Source organism: Canis aureus, chromosome 8 (genome assembly GCF_053574225.1).
Source record: "Canis aureus isolate CA01 chromosome 8, VMU_Caureus_v.1.0, whole genome shotgun sequence".
Lineage (NCBI taxonomy): Eukaryota > Metazoa > Chordata > Mammalia > Carnivora > Canidae > Canis > Canis aureus.
In genome coordinates, this window is record NC_135618.1 from 74,023,488 (window position 1) to 74,030,058 (window position 6,571).

At 38.6% G+C, this 6,571-nt stretch overlaps 1 non-coding gene across 1 annotated transcript; it reads right to left on the minus strand.

The window, feature by feature from the left end:
* Positions 1-889: 889 nt before the first annotated feature.
* LOC144319800 (U6 spliceosomal RNA) lies at positions 890-994 on the minus strand. The gene has a single exon (XR_013385513.1). It is a non-coding gene; the product is annotated as a U6 spliceosomal RNA (small nuclear RNA).
* Between the last annotated feature and the right edge of the window lie 5,577 nt (positions 995-6,571).

Sequence of the window (6,571 nt, forward strand, 5' to 3'; positions counted from 1 at the left end):
GGCTCTGTGGTCCTGGCTGGTCCCTGACTCATAAATGTATCATGATACTACATCACTTTTTCTCCCTCGAACTCATTTCCATCTTCAGAATCCTTTCAGGCTGGAATTATCCAAGTTGATAGTAACAAAAGCTTCCATTTAAAAGTTAAGGGAAAACGTAATTTTAAAAGAAGCAGTAAATGAAGATAAAGGTTGAAATAAATTGTAAAACATAAAGCTGTAGAATGATAAATGAGTTCAAATGCTGTCTTTTTGATAAGACTACTCAAGTAAACAAATTTCTGACAAATACAATTAAGGGAACATTTTTTAATTAGAAATGAGGAAGGAGATAGGACAAAATATAGAAAACGGATTTTTTTCTGCAAATCCAAGGAGGATGTTATTGGCTAATAAGTGAAAATCATCATGAAATGAATAATTTCTAGAAAAATACAGATTACTAAAAATAACTCAAGAAATATAAATCTAAACAGAATAATAACCCAGGAAGAAATTGAAGAAATTATCTGATAACAATGTAAAAAATGTAGTTGGTCCCAGCATTTCCACAAGAATAATTTTCATGCTTTTAAGAAACAGATAATTCCGATGTTGTATAAAACATCCAGAGGGCAAAAAGAGATAAGAGTACCTTCACGTTCATTAGGCAAGCATGATCTTCTTCCTAAAACCTGATAAAGGTAAAAACACACAAAAAGAAAATTATAGTCACATATCACAAGTGAATATGAATAGGAAAAACTTAAATAAAACCTTCACCTCTGAAAAGGAACTTGTTTTCCTGTACTGTTTCAGATCTTTAGAGGGAAGATAAGTTCCAGGGGATTTTTTTGTTGTTGTTGTTTTTCTTGTAACAGCTTTACTGAGATATAATTCTTACACCATAAAAATTATGGAACACCTTACAAATGTGTGTCATCCTGGCACAGAGGCCAGGCTAATCTTCTCTGTGTCATTCCAACTTTAGCATATGTGCTGCTAAAACAAGCACAAGGGATAATAACTTTATAAGTTAAGTTGGAAGAAATTACAAAGGATGGACAGTTTGTACATTTTAGAAAAAAATAACCATTTGGCAAAGCTAGAACTAAAATTAAAGGAAAAATATCATCTGGAGAAAGCATTCACAGAAAATATAGAACAAGTTCACGTAAAGAGCTTATGTATATTGACACCAAAAACTTAAATCTCTAAACTGGTGAAGAACTGAAGAAGACAATTCATGAAAACAGAGATGCTACTAGTAAACAAGCATGTGGGGAAATGTTTAGCTTCGCTTGCAATCAAAGAAATGCCCACTCAGATAATGTTGTAGCATCTTACATACACCCACCACCTTTGAGGAATGTTAGAAATTATTCCATATTACAACACTATGGTAAATCCAGTCCTCGCACACCCTGCTGGTACCCATATGAACTAGTATCGTTCTTGGCATCCATATTGGGAACCATCGTAAAATTCCATAATGTATCCCTTTCTCCTAAGGAATTTATAAAGAATAAAAAATAAAGGTACCTAGGTATTCATGGCAATGTCTCTCTAACAACCTAGATAAATAGATAGATAGGGATCTAAATCCAACAACAGAATTATTAAGGAAGGGTTGTAAAGTATTGTTTGTAACTATAATAAAAATTACAGTTTATCAGCCACCCTCAGATACATTACTTCTTTTGGTCCTAAACAGTCTCAGGAGATAGGTGGGAATTCTTAAGAATCAGAAAAAGTAAGTGACTTGCCCGAAATTGCACAATTGGTGGCTTTTGAACAACTGCTACCAAATCTCAAGTTCTTGTAATGTAAAAGGGTGGTTATGAATCTCTGCTCTAAGCCTCAATTTCCTTATCCATAAAAGAGGGTAATACAAGTAGCTAAAGAGTGACTATAAACATTAAATGAAGCTCTTAAATATCTGTAAAGCTCTTAGCACAAGGTTGAGCACACAGCCAGGACTCAAATAATAATATAGGGGTGGTACAGTCAGGTAAGCAACCCGCTCTTGATCTCAGGTCTCGATCGAGCTCAGGCCGTGAGTTTAAGTCCCACAGTGGGCTCCCCGTGCTTGTGGAGCATACTTTAAAAAAAAAAAGAATGATAATATAAAATTGTACCAATCCAATCCAACTATAGCAATGTAAACATTGCAAGTGGACAAGGCCAAGAGAGAATAAAGAATAATGAAAATCAGTGCAGTGGATAAAGCACTTCTCTTTTTGAATTAATTTGCTTCCAATGCAACAGTTAGAAATCTGGAGGGAAACAAAATTAGAAGATACAAAAATCTAAAATGAAATGGCGTTTTGAGGGGAGCCTAGCATTGAATCTGGGATCACTGCATCTATAGCATTTGAAATACCAAACTCACTACATGTACCCCCTAGGGGCACCATAGGACATGTGGGGCCACTAAAGGGTAGCACCATTTCACTTGACCAAGGAATCAAGGAGGCACGTATTGACCTCAATAATATATTAATGCTAATGATTGTCTTCCTTAAAGATGAACTCTTTTTTTTTTTTTCCTTAAAACTGAGACTCAGAAGCATCTCAAGAAAATTCCCAGGTAGCTAGGAATGGATCCAAGTCCACTCCTAATGAACAGCAGCATTCCAGCAATGCTGCTTGGCAGTGAGGAGGGTCATCCACAGGACCAAGGAGCATGTGATTACTTCTCCCTTTGGTCATGTGGCCAGAATTTACCCTCAATGAGCAGGATAGACTTAGCCAGTGTTAGTCTCCAGCTTTAAATCTACAAATGAAAATAATTCCAACTACTAGAGAGACAAATGTCAGATCAATGGGGGAAAGTGAGTGGCAGCCTGGGTGGCTCAGGGGTTTATCACCGTCTTCAGCCCAGGGCCTGATCCTGGAGACCCCGGATTGAGTCCCACGTCAGGCTCCCTGTATGGAGCCTGCTTCTCCCTCTGCCTGTGTCTCTGCCTCTCTGCCTCTCTGTCTGTCTGTCTGTCTGTCTCTGTGTGTGTGTGTGTGTGTGTGTGTCTCATGAATAAATAAAAAATCTTAAAAAAAAAATGGGGAAAGAGCTAGAGGCATTCCTTGGCTTTTCCTCTCCCAAATCAGCAAGGCCTAAAAATCTCCACCTACTACAAAGACATACATGGAAAGTGACTCTGCTGTTAGTTCCTGCACTGTTACAGGCTTATGAAGGACAGATAGGATTAGGTGTAGCCGAGGGATAGAAATGGAATTTATCTAGGCTGTGGTCTCAAGCCTGAATCGTGAACAACTGGCTACATGAGTCAGAACTTATGTGGCTAGTAGATGAGTTCCAGAAAAAGAAGTGACAAGTTCAGCAAAGGATATAAATTAAGAAGGGAAATGTCAGGAGATGACCCAGAACCTGGCATGACCAGAGGCTGAATCACACTGAGATCAAACTTCTATGTCCAAGTACCTACTCCACTTAGGATCTCAAATTTAATATGTCAAACACAAAGCTCCCAGTCTTTGCCCTTACCTGCTCTGCCAATAGCCTTCCCATCTCAGGAAAGAGATGCCATCCTGCCAGGCCCTCAGACTCATTTCTTTCACACCTTACATCCAATCCATCAGAAAAGCCCAACCATGGGCTCTATCTTCAAGATATACCCAACTCCTCATCATCTTATCACCACCACTAAAACCATCCTGGTCCAAACCATTGTCATTGCTTACCTATCTTCTTATTATAGCCTCTTAACTGGTATCCTCATTTCCACCTAGTATACCACTCAATTCTCAACATAGCAGCCAGAGGGATCCTCTGAAAACCAAAGCAGGAGGACACCTTAAAACACACACACACACACACACACACACACAAATCCATCAAAGAACTAATAAATTGGATTTTTGTCAAAATTACGATCCACTCTTTGGAAGACTTTGTTAAAATAAAATTTAATAAAACAAGCCACAGACTGGGGAAAATATTTGCAAAGCATATATCCAACAAAGGACTTGTATCCACAATATGCAAAGAACTCTCAAAGTTCAAAAATAAGAAAATAAACAACATAATTTTAAAACTGGGCGGGAGCACATGGGTGGCTCAGTCAGTTAAGCATCTGACTCTTGATTTCCAACATCACTAATCATTAGGGAAATACAGATCAAAACCACAATGAGGTAATATCTTACACCCATTAAGATAGCTACTATCAAAAAAAAATAACAAATGTACAAAAAAGCAAGCATTTGTTAGGACGTAGAGAAGTCAGAACCCTAGGATGGACACTGTTGGTGGGAAGGTAAAATCATGCAGCTACTATGGAAAACAATATGGCAGATCCTAAAAAATTAAAAATAAAATTGCCATGTGATCCAGCAATTCTACATCAGGATTTATACCAAAAAAGAATTGAAAGCTGATCTCCAAGAGATATTTAAATATCCATGTTCATAGCAGCATTATTCATAACAGCTATATCATGGAAGTAACTCAAGTGTCCATTGACAGATGAATGGATAAACAAAATGTAATATGTACAAACAATGGAACATTATCCATCTAAAACGCTGGAAATTCTGACACCTGCTACAACATGAATGAACCTTAAGGACATTATGCTAAGTGAAATAAGCCAGTCACAAAAAGACAAATACTGTATGATTCCACCTTGATGAGATACCTAGAATGGTCAAGTTAACAGTCAAAAAGTAGGATGGTAAGTGCCAGCAGCTAGGAGGAGGAAATGGAGGGTTGTTGTTTAATGGTATAGAGTACTAGTTTTGCAAGATGATATTGGTCATACAACATAAATGGTCTTAACACTGAGGACCTATATATCTAAAAAAATAGTTAAGATGCCAAATTTTATGAGTATTTTACCATAATTAAAACATTTTTAAATTATCAAATTGCGCACTTCAAATATGTGTAGTTCACTGTATGTCACTTTTATCTCAATAATGCTGCTTTCAATTTTTTTTAATTTAATTAAAATTTTTAAAAGATTTTATTTATTTATTTATTTATTTATTTATTTATTTATTTATGAGAGATAGAGAGAGAGAAAAAAAAAAGAGAATAGGCAGAGGGAGAAGCAGGCTCCATGCAGGGAGCCCAATGTAAAACTCGATCCCAGGACTCCGGGATCACTCCCTGAGCCAAAGGCAGATGCTCAACCGCTGAGCCACCCAGGTGTCCGATTTTTTTTTTTTTAACTAAACAGGATCATATCCTTTCTCTGCTCCAAACCTTCCATGGGCTTCCCATTTCTTCAGAGAAAAAGCCAAAGGTGTTGGAAGGAAGCCCTAGATGATCTGGCCCTTTACCTGGGGGAAGGGTCTCTCTCTCTCTCTCTCTCTCTCTCTCTCTCTCTCTCTCCTCCCTCTAGCTACCAGGTGTGTTTCCAGGGCATTTGCAGGTCCTATCTGCTTTGCCTGGAAAGCTTTCCCCCCAGGTAAAGTCATGGCTCTCTTCTTCACCTCTCTCAAGTCTTTACTCAAGTGCCACCCTCTCTGTAGGGCCTTCCCTGACACTGTATTTACAATTGAAAGACTTCCTCACAGCATAGGTCCCCATCCCCCTTCCCTGCATTATTTTTCTGCATAACACTGTTTCTATTATCACTGTCTAAAATACCACATTTTACTCATTTATTTTATCTCTGTTTCTACCCACCAGAATTAAGCTCAGAGGGGCATGGACATTTTAGGGCTTTGTTCATTCATTGTATCCCCACCAACTGGTCCAGTGCCTGGCACATAGTAGATACTTGATAAATTTGTTGAATAAATGAATAAGTGAGTGAATGAATAAACAAAAGAAGGAACATTATGTAACCTTGACAACCAGGTGTAAGGGTTCTTTATGAAGGCACCCCAACCCACTCTAGAGAGCTGGACACCTGTCAAGCTTTATGGTTTACAAAGTTCTTTGCACAGACTTGATCCTTTCTGATCCTCACAACAGTGCTCTGATATAATGTCATTATCCTTGTCTTTCTTACAGAGAAGTGGAAGCTCAAAAAGGCTAACTTGTCCAAGATCAAGGGGCCAGCATTTGGCAGAATCAGCCATTTAACCAAGATGGCAGAGCCAGCATTTAAACCAAGAATTTGTCATCAGCTGCCCAAATCCCATACTGCCACCCAAAGCGCATACATTTTTTTCAACTTTCATAGTCTCTCATTTCATTCATAATGGCACTGCTGACAGATCTTAACAGTTCAGTAGTTAACCCTTGTGTCATAAATTTCTATTTGTCACATCCAAAACTCGATATTTTAGAAAGCTACCCTTCTGGTTTTTAAATGGAAATTGATGGCTTCATGTGCAGGAGTATAGGAGCTGTAAAGCCTCTCCTGAATCTCTCCATCTACCTTGAAACAAAAATAGTAAAGTCAGAGGCACCCAGAGCTGCCGGCCCTCCCCACTCCACTATGGAACCAAGAGATACTATCCTGGCATCGTCAGGCCCAGGTACTCCCCACACTTAGAAGGTCAGTGGCTTGGTCTGGCAGCCAAGACGTATAAAGAAAGGAGTGCAGCTGGAAACACCCATATGGGGAGAGCGCTCTCCTCTCACAGCTCGCTCAAGGTGGCCTGATGTCTCTGAGCA